Source organism: Perognathus longimembris, chromosome 24, assembly GCF_023159225.1.
Source record: "Perognathus longimembris pacificus isolate PPM17 chromosome 24, ASM2315922v1, whole genome shotgun sequence".
Classification (NCBI taxonomy): domain Eukaryota; kingdom Metazoa; phylum Chordata; class Mammalia; order Rodentia; family Heteromyidae; genus Perognathus; species Perognathus longimembris.
In genome coordinates this window covers 4,965,950-4,982,120 of record NC_063184.1, presented here as the reverse complement: position 1 = coordinate 4,982,120, position 16,171 = coordinate 4,965,950, and the positions used below count along the sequence as shown (strand labels likewise).

At 38.0% G+C, this 16,171-nt stretch overlaps 2 pseudogenes; both read right to left on the bottom strand.

Annotated features, from left to right (window-relative positions):
- Positions 1-5,878, bottom strand: part of LOC125341327 — a 29,718-nt pseudogene extending 23,840 nt beyond the window's left edge.
- Positions 5,879-5,911: 33 nt separating this feature from the next.
- LOC125341326 lies at positions 5,912-15,944 on the bottom strand (annotated as a pseudogene).
- Between the last annotated feature and the right edge of the window lie 227 nt (positions 15,945-16,171).

Here is a 16,171-nt window from a genome sequence, read left to right as displayed (position 1 = left end):
CAGAGTGCTAGCCTTGAGTGGGAAGAAGCCAGGGACAGTGCTCAGGCCTTGAGTCCAAGGCCCAGGACTGGCCAAAAAAAAAAAAAAAAAAGAAATAGGAAATTGAAAGGGAATACCAAAATTGAAAGACACAGGGTAAAAAAAGAGAAACAAGTACAAAAGCAATACTTGCAAAACTGTTTGGTGTAAGTGAACTGAACACATCATGGGGGGAAAGAGAATGGGGGAGGAGGGAGGGGGGCATGAGGGACAAGGTAAAAAACAGTACAAGTAATGTATCCAATGCCTAACGTATGAAACTGTAACCTCTCTGTACATCAGGTTGATAATAAAAATTTGAAAAAAACAAAAAACAACAACAACAAAAAACCCAAGATGATGTTGAACTTGGAGGCAAAAATGCACTGGCTTTGCACTAGAAACCAAGATAGAGAAGAAATCCAGAAGCATCCTTGTTCTTCCCCTTGTTGCTGTGGAAGTTAGGCAGAAAGTTGACCCAGTCTTTGCTGAACAACAGCATGATGAATTTCAGGAATTTAGCTTCACCGAACGTGTCAGGAAGGTTTGTGGCCCGAAAAGCCACCAAGACACTTGCTATGTCTGACAACCAAGTTATCCCACGAATCAGTAGATGGCACTGAGCAAACCCTTCTTACACTGGATGGTGATATGCATCTGTATTAATGAAGGAAGGAGAGATTCCAAGCCATAGTCTAGAGTTTCCTTCACCTGGAACTGGGGACAGATGGGTGTGATGAATTTGGACGTCCCCTGATGCCACCAAAAGACACCTCATCCTTCTCCCTGAAGAAATGACATCGAGGACCAGAACCATAGTCATAGTTTTGGCCACATGGGGTTTGCTGTAGGATATGAGTGACTGTGTTCTGAAAGCCAATAAAGAGCAAGAAGCATTCAAAACAGACCAAACAGGAACAGAAAAACAAATAAACAAGTAAAACAAGGAACATATGAATCAGATTATGAAAAATATGACCAAGGTGTAGCTGAGAGGAAACAAAACATGAAAAATAGCAATGAACATGGAGAAGCAAATAGACCATCAGGCCAGAACCTTGCCCAAGGCATCTCCAAAAGCTAGGAAAAGTGTAGCTGTCAGGAGGCATTTATTTTTCTTTGTATTGGCATACAGATGAACTGGACAACTCACACACTGGTTGATATCTGGTGAGAAGTAAAACCTACCATCCTATTTTGTGTTCTTCTTTTGCTTTAAAGAAATTAGGGGAATTTTCACTTTGACATAATCATACCTTCTCAGCATTGACTCCCATAAAAGATTTCTTGTTTCTTTTCTACAGCATAATTCCACCCTCTTCTGTGGACACATGTTTCAACTTATTTTTACAGTCGTAATTATCACATATATTGCTAATGCTCTACTTTTGAGATATTAATGTGCTAACAACCATTTTCTATACCTTCTTTCTCACTTATTAAGGAAAAGTGAACAGTTCTGCAGTCATATTGAAATTTGTGAATACTACAGTTTATATTTTCCTATATGTCTCTGTAAAATACTCACTTAGTTCTTGGGTACATGCTTGAGTTCATTTCATTATATTTCTCTCTCCTCACCTGTGAAGCAATGAGAACAGAGAAAGCACTCTTACTCTGAAGAGTCATGCTATGTACCCTCTTCATTTCTTAAAATAAATACAACAGTCAGAGCACTTGCTTTGTGGAATGACCAATTTGGGGCACACTAAAATAGGGACCTCAAGGTGCATGCTTTCTGTGGGGGAAAATGTAACTTTTCAAATGAACAGTATCCTAAATAAGAATATTGTTTAATTTTTGGTTAGGGTTGGAACTTATCATAATGGATAGTGTTCACAGGTACTTCCTGGAGAAAATTTTGCCTGACATAGCTTAGCAAAGTTTCATTAAATGTGTAATTGAAAGCTTTGGTCTGTGATAGTTCACCTAGGCATACCATCATTTCTCACAATTAAACTGAAAGAGAGAAAGATGTCAATCTTGTAATACTGATACAACTCTATCACATTGCCTTAGTTGGAGTGGGGAAAACTAGGGAGACCTAAAAAATTTCTTCATAGCTCAAAGACTTACTTGTCCTACTACCAATCTCATTATCTGTGCAGGTGATACAATCTAAAGAACAACCTTTCCTTCCTGAGATTTCTTAAATGAAGGACCACTACTCTCATGGCAGGCAGGGTGAAGAGGGTGAGGAACATGAGATATGTGTCAGTAAGTACTCAGTCGTTTAGCTAACACATGAATAATTTTAGGATATTGAAGAACTGGATTATTAAGCGTAATGTTTCTATGCTAAAATACAATGTATTCATTGAATGGTGTTATAGACCCATATCCCATGATTCCCAAAGACATGTATTCTGTGACTTGAGCTCTAGTCAACAGAGTTCTTCAGGAATGCGGGATGTTTATAGGGTACAAACTAACGGTGAAAAGCTACGTCCTACTGGCCAGCCCTATAGAGCTTCCTTGAATTCAAAGATGCCTAAGTTGCAGGTAAGTATGTATTGAATGAAATCTCCCAAAGGGTGGGGAGCACAATAAATCTGGTAAACATAAAAAGTGATTCCACAGACACTTTGTCACAGTGCTAGAAACCTGCTAATAAAGATATAACTTATATTTTATGAAGAATTATAAATCAACATTCAGGAACACACTTAAAATACTTTTGTGTTGATGCTGGGGTTGAACTTGGGCCCTGGGCACTCTTTGATTTTTTATGCTCACAGATGGCACTCTACCACTTGAGTCACAGCACCACTTACATTTTTTGGTGGTTTACTTTGATAGGTGTCTAAAAGACTTTTCTGTCTGGTTTGGCTTTAAACTGACCTGTAGCCTGAGGTGTGAAGATGTCTGCCTTTGAGTGGATAGAATACTACGTATTAGCCACCAGTGTTCAGCCCTATTACATTAAGTTCCTTTTCTAACCAATAGGCAGGCAATACAATTTCTTAAGTTGCATATATAATGGATAAAATTAAGTTGTTAGTGAGTACATAGTGTATACGTTTTTCTTTCTGTGATTGCTAAATATAAGGCTTGTAATCAGGTCCTGGGCTTCCTATCTGAGCTTTGCTGTTTGAGGCTAGCACTTGATCCATACCTCCTGTCCAGGGTTTGGTGATTAAATAAAGATAACAGCATCACAGGTTTTCCTGTTAGGGCTGATTTCAAAACACAATATTCAGACTTCAGTCACTTGAGTTGATAGTGTTACAGAAGTAAGATGTGGGCACACAAAGAGTTTGAAATTTTAAGCGTAAATTTGTCTGCATATATGTCAACAACATCATTACATATGAGAAGAAAAATACATCTATGGCTCCTATGATCCACCTTGTTATATCTGCAGATAAAGACAGTTCAAGGGCATGTACAGTATATAGTCAAAATTCCCTATTTTCACCTCAAGTTAAAGTGCTTCTGGAATATTCCAAATGTTCATAATGTCATAGTCTGCCTCTAACTTTCCTTTCTCATTCAAAGTCACTTGATCTCCAGCAGGATTCTTGAACTGGTTATTCTACAGAAAGCCTGTAACCAAAAATATGCATCATCTTTGACTCAAGGACATCCCAGAGTTAAGGGAGAAAACCTGAACTAAGAAAAGCTTGTGATTGCCTTTATTTTCTGGTGAAGAATTCAAGACTAGCAGAAACATTTAAAGAAATATATCAGAAGCAAAGCTCTGGAGAACTAAACTTAATCTTTCTGAATCCTGGTTACTCAGCAAAGGAGTATAAGGCCTCTTTACAAGAAAACCCAATTTCACAAAAGTGGTCTTCACTGAGACAATTCTCAGTTGTGCATCTAGAGGTTTCCACAACCACTAACTTTATAAATATGTATATTTTGAGTCTGCTATATTTTTAATATCTAAGGTTGAATAAACCATGGTCACCAATAAAGAATAAGGATAATTCTGTTTACCTGGTCAGCCTTTGCTCTTTCTTATGTAACTCAGTGGGATTGATGAATTGAACATTGCTAAAAGTTTAGCTATGAGCATTTTGATGTTATTTGTAGCTAAAAGGATTTACAGACCACTGTAATATATTTATGCCTTGTTACTGGGCTTTGTTTTCCTAAAGATAACATGAACATAAGCCTAAAGTACCTCGGAGACATTTAACAAGTATAATTTATTAGATTTTGAAAAAAAATATTTGGAATATTTCATTTCACAGGGTAAGAGAACCCTCTGGGAAATGACTTTCTTCTTGGCGTGTGCCATCTAACACAAAAGGCCTTAACTGTGTAGGGGATCACATTGTCTATTTATATTCCCCACTGTTTGTACTTTTGTTTGATGAAGAAATATCTCATGGAGAGCCTGGGCTATAGCATACACAGTATTGTACCTGTTGCAATGCTATCGAGACATAATCACATAAAAATGTATCTAGATAGCCAATCCAAGAGGCATCATGAGGACAGTTCTCTCACCATACACAGACAGACTCAGAATCTGACCAATTAAAAGGTGAAAAACATAGACTAACTAGGAAACATCTTTCTGAGCATTTGGAAGTGTTCACTGCCATGACAAAATCTGAATGCTGAAATATCTGGGTGACGATGTGAACAGATGAGAGGCCTAAAGAAGGAGCCTAGCATGAAATATCTCCTTCTCATTGTGAAAATCACTGTGTGTTCATGACAAAAACATTGTCTTTTATTAATAATTGTTCAACACACATTATTAAATGTAGTTGGTATTCATTAACACTAGCAATGATGAAGACATTGGCCAAAGATTCATTAATCTGGTGATAAACTGTCCTGAGGATGATTATCTTTACATGAAATAGTTTGTGATCTCTATCTCTACACCTATACAGACTCTATTCTTTTCCATATCTTACCTCAGTTCTATATAGGTCCAGAAACCACTGTCATCTTGTGAGTTTGAAAATATCACGCAGTTCCACCGGTGAGAAGCAGGAAGAATTCCATGATGAGAGGTAGCAATGTTTCCTTTGGAGCCAATGGATGGATATATGGTAACTTGGGAATTATACAGTGTTGTTCTGTATTTTTTCATTTCTGTACGTTTACTGTTTTAATTTTACAATGAATTTTTATTCTGTATATTTACTTAATAGCCTTGGTCACAGTTGGCCTTACATTTCATGTAAATAGTCTTTCTTTTTTTATAAACATCGTGATCTTATTATTTCTTTTTTCTCCTTTGTCAGAAAATATATTTATTATTGATAGCAAGTGAAGTTCTCAGTACACATTGGTAGAGGTTGCATAAGCCATGTTTTCTTTACATTGATAAAAAATAACTTATTTCTTTGTAATCTTAAACTTTATTATAGGAAAAGAGGTACATTTTCTATCATTTTTGTCTTCTTACTTACATGATTATCACAATAAGTTAAAATGAAGAGCGAATGCATAATGAAAGAAGAAAAATGAAAAAAAGATCCCACAAGTCACAGCCTAGATAATTCTACTCAGTGTTGCAATCTCTAGCTCTCCTCTCACCATTGCAATTAGTTTAGCCTCCCTTCTTCTCCCCTCCCAGCTTTCCCAAAGAGGAGTTCCAGTGGGGGAGATTCATGGGGTAGAACTATTTCATGTCAAAGGAAATTGAGAGAAATTACAAAAAAAGGTGAAGAGGGCTTCCATCCTCTTTTTTTCATCACTAATCAGGTTTATCATTCTCAGTATATCTTCTGATGACTGGTCCCTGACTTAGGCCTTTGCTTCTCAAACTTTTGTTGATGAAAACATGATATGCTTCTGCCCAATTCGTTTTCTGGGGTTTCTTCTCTCTTAATTTGATTACTTTTTCATTATGGAAATAATGTTCTGCCTCTGCAATTAACGTGGAACGCATTTTGCGTATTCTGAAAGTTGATTTTAACCTCCTTTCGCTTTCATGGCCTATTTGGCATGGTTGGCACACAGCATGTGTTGGCTGGGCAGAGAAGAGCAGCTGAGGGTCTGCTGGTTGTTCTGGAGCTAACACTGGAGGGTTTTCCCCTGAATATCAGCACACACCAGATGATACTCATAATTATACCACTTGAACTTTGCTTCTACTTCTTTGCAGCTTTCTGACATTGCTTGGTGCTGTGTAGAACTCTGAGCTCCTTGTCTCTAGTCTAGCCAGTTGCTCTTTGTGGAATGCATCCTGCTTCTTTATCTTTTGGTGTTTGTCTTGCAACTGCTTAGCCAGGTGCTTTGCCTTCTGGCTCTCTGTTCCCTTGTTCTTCTTTACTGCAGAATGGCTTTAGTTCACCGCTCTTTGGGTGCAGCATCTCGCTCCAGCTGCTTGGCTTGCTGTAGTCGCCTCTGACTTTCAGAATCTTTTTGGGCTCTCCCCAATGCCACCTCCTCAATCACTCTTCTTTTTAATTCTTCATCAGAAACCAACACTTTGGGCCACATGGGGAGGATTCTTTCATTCAATCACTCACATTTCCCGAAATCAGGTGCCCTTCACCATGGTGATAGCCTCATTCTCATCAGCCTGGAAAGTGACCCTGCATGCTGGCGGCCCCACCTGTGGCTCCTACTTTGGGCCCTGAAGTCTCTTCAAGGGAACAGGAGCAGCTAGGTTCCCACTCACAAACTGGGGCATGGAACCAGAGTACAATTCCTGCGTATGCCCTGTATGTGCAAGGCCACTCCTTAAGAAGTAAGGAGAAGACGCAGAGATCTTACCATTTCTTATCAACAGAAATCATCATCATTCCAAACAGCTTCTTGCAGTCCAATATATATGTTTTTAATATTATAAATTATTATTAAATATTTTATTGTTTTAAGACCACAGCTAAAGTACTTTGGCATGTTTTACACATGACATACATGTGTAGTTACTAGAAATATCAAATTAGGTATAAAATTTTGAAGAAATTATATAAATGTGTATATTGACTTTACCACACGTATATCTAAGAAAGGAATAATTCTGTTGTACCATTAAGTGTTAATTGTTTATTACATGGCATGTTCACACCACTTGTAAAGAGAACCAAGCCAATTTCTCAAAGCAAAAATAAAAATTAATTAAAAAGTAATTCAGTCATAGTGAATCTGCCAACCAACAATACCAGGTGGTCAAATGAGCTATGGCTGATTTATAACATGCAAGTGGAGAAAGATCTGAATCTAATATCTGGCATCTTAGATGTTTTTATTCTCTGATAGAATAACTCCTGAGAGGAAACATATTTTGTGCAAATGAAATGAAACTACCACCAATACAAATACAAATGTTGCTGAGCAACCTACTGATCTCTTGATTGCAAATCCACTCCCTATATCCTCCAAGCTGAGTTGGCTGTTATCTTGACATGGAACATCAAGACATGTACAAAGGCCATGGATGGTACAGCTAGGGAGAGCAATAACATGTACGGGAAATCTGCATTTCCAAGGGATCCCCTGAGCATCATGTACAAGGCATTATAGATTAAAGCTGTCTAAGGTGGCTGGGCCTAAGACAATCTCATACCACACAACTCAAGCTTCACTTTGCTTCAACAAAGCACTAAAATGTAGAAGGTTCTCTGGGACAATAAAAGAGGTGGTGCAGGTACCTGAGAATGAAGAACTGAGAAATTGACCTGCAGTGGTTCACTGAGACACAAGATGGAAGTACTGAGGGAGAGACCAACAGGGAAGTCTGGACAGATGTGGAGAGCTAATGGAGATATGGTCAAGAATCAAAGGGCCAGAAATACCTCTGCTGGCCTCAGCAGAAGGCAAGCTGAATTTTCCACCTGTGGACCCCAGGTCACTCCCTGAAATAGGGAAATCTGTGAGGCTAGAAGACAAGCCCAAGAGGACGGAGACAGAGGACTCCTCCACTCTGTTGAGGAGGTCGAAGAATTCTCATCTTTTACCTCCTCCATTTCACCTTGACAAAGGACAAAGGACAACCTCTGGAAAAAAGGAAAAAATAGATCTTAAAGGAAACAATTGTAGTGTCTACCCACCAAAGAATAATTTGAACTGGGGAGACTGTTTTCCTTCATCAATATCTGACATGTGTGCCCCATCCTGGAAGAAAATAATGATATAATGCTCAATTTGAAACAGTAACTTCATGTGTAATGTAAGAATATTTAAATCAAGGTAGTTAAAATATATTTCAATTCATAATTCCTAAAGGAAACTACTCAGTCCACTGTCATATGTCGAAGATGTTCCTGTACCTTCTTAGTAGAGAATTTATGCCAATGATTTAGGTAGTGTTTGTCAAAGCATCATTTCTTCCTTTGCAATGCAGTTATGATAAAGGAACGTGCAGAGAGCATAAATGTTAGAACCGAGAGTTCCCTTGGACATTGACAATGCTGAGAACAAAGCAGTTATGGAAATTAAAAATTACTTTTGCTGTGTTTTCTAAATGGTTTGAAGCATCACTTTTAATGTGATATGTTTCAATTATGTAGAGAGTGAAAATACAGCAATCATCACTTCTGCATCCATGTGTGCCATGTGCTACGTTCTGAAAAAACAGCTAGTGTCAGACAAGGACCTGACAAGGAGGGAAAACTGGAGAAAAACCAAAGGGAAAAATCATTGAGCCACTGCCAAGGTGAAATTCTAATTGAAAGTGAAGCCTGTTTTATATATACGTGTATGTGTGTGTGTGTGTGTGTGTGTGTGTGCGTGCGCGTGCATTTATATGTATATATGTATATATATGTATATAATTCTTTGTATGCTATCTATGTCTTTTTATTGTCAGAGATGGTGATTCCAACCCAGATTTTTTCATGGCAGTTTCCAGCAGTCTTCTGTAGAAACATGTAAACTGTCTTTCCTGGGACTCTGCATCAAGGCCCAGAATTGCAGCCAAAAATCATAAGTCAGAAAACATATGCTGAAGAATGGAACCCTGGGCCTCATGCATCCTAGGAAAGCACTCTACCACTAAGTCATATTTTCGGCCTGCATTTCCCTTTTGATAAATATTTCTGGCACAGTGTCAATAAAGTTTTTGCATCAAGCCAATTGCATGGTGCAACAGGATTGCATCAGAGGCTGTCATGTAAATGTGAAATGGTCAGAGAGCTCTCAGGGAAATAGGAAGAGGTCAAATAAGTCATTATGGCATCACACTGTATTATGTCAAATATAGGCACAGAAACTGTACACCTCCATTGTCCAAAGCAGCCATGGAAAATTATTGGTTAACCAGGAAGGTGTCAATTAGAAATCTATGTGCAGATAGAGCCACAAATGCAACCAATTATTGCTTGAGCAGGCAATGATAATGGCAAAATCAACAATTTCAGGTCAGCAACTCAAAGTCACTGAACAAATTGAGTTACACATTTGCATTCTGAAATTTTGCCTTTTTAATTAGTAATAGTGTTTCTAGGTATGCTAAATTTATGGTTCAACTTACTATTGTAATGCAGTGATACATCTGCCATTGATACATTCTCTTTATTGTTTTCTGAGAACATGTTGCTCGTTCCTCCCCCAAACTAAGACAATAATACAAAAATAACTCTTATTTGCTCATCCTGAAAATATATGAAACTCAGAGTCCTTGAAAAGACCTCAGCAGTCTGGGAGTAAAGAAAATTTTCAGGACAGTGAACTTGCTGATAGTGTCCAACAGAAAATTTGAACTACTGTTTTTAAGTCATGGCCCCGACAACATGGTGACATATTGATGTTGGCTCATATATTGTGCCATGTGTCACAATGTGTGTCTCATTGCAGTGCCACATGGAAACAATATATGTGAGGAGTGTTGGTTTTACAGGACCTTGCTCTCCTTTTCTGTTCCTTCTCTATCTCTCTCATTCTGTATGTGCATGTGTGTATGTGTGTGTGTGTGTGAGAGAGAGAGGGAGAGAGAGAGAAAGAAAGAAAGAGAGAATAGGTGGTGGTACTAGTTCTTAAACATGGTTCCTCTGTGCTGTCATTTACTTGTTTCACTCCAGGCTAGTAATTTACAGTTTGAACCACTCTTTGACCTTCAGATTTGTGTAGTTAATTCAACATCAGAATTACATGGACTTTCTTGCCTGCTCTGGCTTTGAACTGCAATACTCAGATATCTAGCTCATGAGTATCTAGGATTTCAAACATCAGGGGACATGGCCAGACTTCTGTTTAATTTTGGTTAGATGATATATCTCTGATAAACAGAGTGTAGCTCTTGTTTAAAAAAAAAACCAAAATTTCTATTCATAAAAGAAACATTACAAAACCCATGGTAATACAAGTCTACGAATTTATTTGAAGATTTCAGTACAAGTAGAGCTATGCCAGATACAATGGGAAAACAGTAATAACAGAGTGTAACAACAAGATCAACAAGTGGGCTTGATTTATACCAGACAATTCTCTATAAAATATCTTGAGATTGAATACCATTAGTCATATAGCATGAAATATTTCCATATATAAGCTATACTCCCTGCTGTAAAAAGTCTAAGTCCTGAACTGGTCTAAATATATAAATCAAGGTTGGCAATCCCCAGAGAAAGAATGCTATCACTCTGAGGCTCCCAGGTACTGGAAATAGAATGCTTGTCCTTGCTAACAGTTTAGTCTGTCATGGAGGTACTTCCTGTGCATGTCATATTTGAGTCCTTTGTATACATGTGATGAAAACCTGCCAAGGTTGGCCAAGGGAAAGACTCAATTAGGCTATCAACAGATGTAACAGTTTTGCATTTGGTAGTGTGTTATCAACAAATATAATTTGGGTGAAGGGCGACTTCCCTCTGCTGAGTACAAAGGTGTAGGAGGACAGATATCTAAGTAGAGTGGACAGTAGTGGATAGTGAGTTTCCTGTTAAATCCTTTTGTAACTGCATTATAGACATTTCACTACTGACTGATCCCCTTCAGGTATCCATTCTGGATTCAATATCATCCTTGAGTTTGGGGATATCTTTAGACTTGCAACTGTAGGTTTTTCTAAGACCTTGGGAAAGAAGTCTCATTCTATTAGCTAGTTCAATGTTGCTTTTCTTTCCACAATGTGGCTGATATTTTTCTGCATGCATTGCATAAATTCATTTTCTTTTATGTTTCTTTCTTTTTGTTTGGGGGGAGGTGAAAAAGGATAGATTCATACCTAACACCTAGCATCTTGGCAAACTTGGGCATTTTCCTCATTGCAAGCACGTGAGTGAATATCTTGGATGAGAGAGTATCTGATTCCCATGTAATAGCCTGGTCCAGTTTTCTTCCTTTGTTGAAATATGTGTTTTTCCACAGACACTATGTAAAGAATTTGCTGATAACTCCTGTGGCATAATTTACATGAGGAATAAACAGAGAGGATGTCTTGAGTAAAGGAACACACATATGTATTATGAAAAGCCAGGAGCCAATACCTGGAAAATGCATTCAGTCCTCAGACAGGGCCAGATCCATGCCAGGAAAAGTCAAGCTCTGTTGCTGGAATTGTTATTGGAGGATAAGGTTTGCAAGGCTTGTCAATCAGATGTCAGGGAATTGGACCATATTTCCTAGCCAATCAAGAAGGCGTTTTTTTTTGGCCCCAGAACTGTCTAATGAGGAGTATGGTGGAGGGTGGGGTAAGGCACAGTTGCTTCCGGTGCTTGGCCGCCATGTTTGCTCCCCATGTCTGGTGCTTAGGGAAGCCTGAGGTGAAGTGACATGGTGGGGAGTCTCTGCTTCTGCCATGACTATGGGAGTCCTCAGGGGAGACCCAACAACAAGTGAGAAGAAGGCAATGGTGCATGTAGGTGGGAAACTGGGGTTCTGGAGGACAAGCTATGGCAACCAGAAATAGCTGTGGTGCCCTCAGGTCACCTCAGTGGGCCCATGTTAGGTGGGCTGAGCCCTCAGTTACCCCGTGGAGCCCCGGGTTCATAGTCCTGGCTGCATCTTGTTTTTGATGACCAGAGTGGATATTATGGATTGTATAGGATCATAATTCGCAGCATCTCAAAGAGTGGTTGATTTTTAGTGTGTATGTGTGTGTATGAATGAGAATATAGCTTTCCGTATCCTCCCAGGAAGTACTATAAGGCAAAAGTATGTGATATAATTTATTCCTGATATAAGAGAGTTTCACCTTGTTTCCGTGCCTACCATAAAATTAAGGTGAGGACATTGTCCTGTGGAGTTGGCAGGGGATTCATACCATGCTCTCCTCTGTCCCTGTCAGTGAATACTCACTATATATCCATGAAATATTATATGTGTATATTTCATGTGCACTTTCTGTAATATTTGCTACAAGTTTGAAGGCTCTGCTCATTTCGTGACCCCTCGTTTTAGTTGATATCTTTGACTATCCTCTTTTATGGCCTTATCTCCAACATCAATACCAGAACTTCACCTCCACAGTTGACTATAGTATTTGCTCACTACTGACAGAGTTTCTTAAGGACCATCCCTTGTCTCCTTTTGATTGCAGGCTTTTTTTTTTATCATCAAAGTGATGTACAAAGAGGTTACAGTTTCATGTGTTAGGCATTGGATACATTTCTTTTACACTTTGTTACCTCCCCCCTCATTCTGCTCTCCCTGATCCATTTTGCCCTCTCTCCCCATGAGTTGTTCAATTGGTTTACACCAAACAGTTTTGCTTGCACAGACTTTATAACATTCTCTATTTGGTGATGGCAAAATGCATAGTGTGTAGTGGGGAACTGATATGCTGTAAAGAGAGATAATTGCTTCCTACTGAATGGTAATCAGTGTTTTATTTAGCAATAGTAATCCTACCCTATTGATTAAATTACTAAAATCAAGAACAATGATAAAATATCAACGTCTGTAGAAATTGAAGTATTTTGATGATCTATTGATAAAAATGTTAACGATTTAGTAATACTCCCTAAGTAGTATCCCATTTAAAAAAATAAAAATACAGTGTTTATTTTGCCAAAGCTTAGTTATATTTCCAAATCTAAACTAAAGCACTAAAAGTGTATTGTATACCTAATGTATAATCACACATATTACACAAATACATGTTGGAAGAAAGGCATAAGGGAAAATAAAAGAGAGCATGAAGGCTTGCCTTTATATGACCATTCTTTTTAAGTAGCCAAATGTATTATAGAAAGCAATAATTCACATGTTTAATAATAAATAGTGCATTTCTCATAAAATTAATATTTGGTATAAAATTAATATTGTTATCAACAGATGTAACATCAAGTGACACCATAAATTGAAAAAGTATATATAGAAATCTAATGTATATAACTTTATAAGTATGAAATTGCTGAAGCAATTAAAAAGGACTATGTTCAAAAGTATATCCAGCCATGAATAAGCAAACTATTATGAATCTACACTTTCTTCAGCTTTTACACCACACATCCAGTACATCGTGTCGTACAATTAAATTGTAGTTTTGTACCATATAAAATCCATTCTTGAAATTCTTAAGCCTCATAGGGAAAGGAAGAGAGTGAGGGAAGGGAAACAAAGAGGATGAGAATAGAGTGATCCTACCTACAAAACTGATTGAGGAATATTGCAAAGGCAGATTTGTCAATAGAAATAGATAACTATTAAACAAAACCCACTCTAAAGAGTATATGAAAACATGGAAGTTTGATATCAAGAAATAGGAATGAAAAATATTTGGAGGTTAAGAACTGATATACATGCAGGAATGAAATATACTTTAAAATTAAGGAAAGTATCCACAATCCCAACTACTCAGAAGGCTATGATCTAGGGGTCAGATTGTGGAGACAACCTGGAGAAGAAAGTTAATGAGAATCTTATCTCCAGTTAACTACCACAGATTCAAAAGTGAAGCTGAGGCTCAAGTTTTGAAGCAATATCTTCAGCAAAATATCTGTGGATAGTACATACACTGTAAGTTCAATTCCTAAGACTACCACCAAAGATGAAATTGTAGGAAATGATTAAGAAAGCAAAATTGGAAAATAATTCAGTGAAAATATGCTAGTGGAATGATGGAATAAGTGCATAATACACAATCAAAATATACAGAATAAAATGCAAATTTACTTAGCTTTGGCAACTTGTTAATGTATCATCACTAGAAAAATCAGCTTAAGTCACTTATTCATTGAGGAGATTTGAAATATATAAGGTAATATCTGACAAAGGAAAGGAATGTAGAATTACTTTAGACCTTCTATACATTTGAACAAATATGTGTGATTCATATTAAGAGGGATTATTCCTCCCAGAGCGTGTTTTGTCACAGAGGCCATGCAGAAAAATTCATTCTGGTCTTAACAAGTTGATGTAGCACTTGAAGGCAAAGATGCAGCCCAGGAACCCTACACTAGAAGCCAAGATAGAGAAAACCTCAATAACCACCACAACCTTCCCCTTGGCACTATGGTAGACAGGCAGGACGGTGAGCCACACACTGCAGAACACCAGCACTGCTGAAGTTCAGGAATTTGGCTTCATTGAAGGTGTCAGGTAGATTCCTGGCCAGGAATGCCAGAATGAATCTGGCCAGGGTCAGGAAATCCCGGTATCCTAAGACCCACTAGAAGCAGTGAGAGAGCCCTTGTTACACAGGATGATGATATGACCATGTTCCGAGTATACATCTGTGTCAGTGAAGGGAAGTAAAGTCCCTAATCAGAGTACACAGAGAGTCCCTTTGAACAGAGTTCAGGTGGGCATGATGAAGTTAGGAGCCCCTGACGCTGGCAGCCACCTCATCTTTCTCCCTGTGAAATTGACCTTGAAAGCCAGAAACACAGTTACACTTTTGGCCAAGACAGCAGAAACAGCTAGAGTGAATGCAACTCCCAATACGGTTTTCTGTAGATTGCAGGTGATTGTGTTGGGATGGACAATATAGAGCAAGTAACAAAGGAAACAGAAGATGAGGGAGATGAGCGGGATGTAGCTGAGAACTTGGTTATTATTCTTGACAATGGAGGTGTTCTGATACTTCAAAAAGACCCCAAGAACAACTCCTGTGAATGTGACTAAACAAAGAGACCTTCAGGCCTAGGCTATCCCCAATGAATCATGATAAGCCAGGAAACTTGCAGCTCTTTGCAGGCACTGGTTTCTCTCTGAGTTGGCATACTGGTGATCTGGGCCCTTCACACACTATTCCATGTCTGGCACGGAAGTCAAATAACCATTAGTCCTTTTTCCTTACTTAGAAGGAAATAAGGAAATCCCTGCAAAGAGATAATTCTAACTTGTCAATACTTACTAGCATAAATGTATACATTACCAAATATTACCAGACACGTTCAATATTATTTTACATCTTCATATTTAAACAAACCTTCCCAATTCTCTTTCTTTAACCCACAGTGGCTATCACAAATATTACTTCTTGGTAATTCTAACATCAAAAATATTTTTCTATGGCATAATTATTTTTAGCCTTGTGGGCACTACTCCAACCTCTCATCCAAAAGTGTGCAGAATAAGGCTTTCATTTCCCTACAAATCTCTGGCCAATATAAATAAGAGCCATTTATCCCCACCATGTCACTGTTCCTGTCCTGTAAAGCAGCGGGCAACAGAAAATCAAATCTCTCTTTGAAGCTCTAAATAACCTCTTGCCTGATTCTTACACAAAACCCAACCCACAGCACTTGCTCTGTTGCAAGAATATTTCTAGGAACTAGGAAATAAAGCTGTGCAAGATCTCTCTTTTCTTTGTATTTTAAATTTCATGTTGAAGTGATTGCAGACCTTATCTTTAAAAAGGCTTGCACTTAATATGATAATATAAAACTTAAATTATTGTTTACTTGAATAAACAAGAGTACAATAGATTGGAAAAATTACCCTACAGATAATTCAGATCCTACTTTTTTCAAAAGGTAGTATCTTCTAGTGTCACAAGTTAACAAGTGGAAGAAAAAAATTGGTGTTGCAATCCTACTACACAACTCTTGGTTTGCATAGATTAGGAGAGAAAGCATATACAGTTCTCCCTAAGTCATGAACTTACCTGTCACATTAGCCATCTCATTCTCTAAGGAAGGGGTGCAGTCAAAACAATAGGTAGCCTTTCCCTCCTGAGGAGATTTCCTGAAGCCATTATTTTTAAAGAATAGAATTACTAAGCACAGTATTGTATGCACAGAAATCTAGTCAGTTAATTGAATGCTGTTATAGATTCCATATCATACCACAAAAGGCTTATGTTCTGTAACCTTAAGCTCTATCTAGCCTGTTGAAACATTGAGAGTTG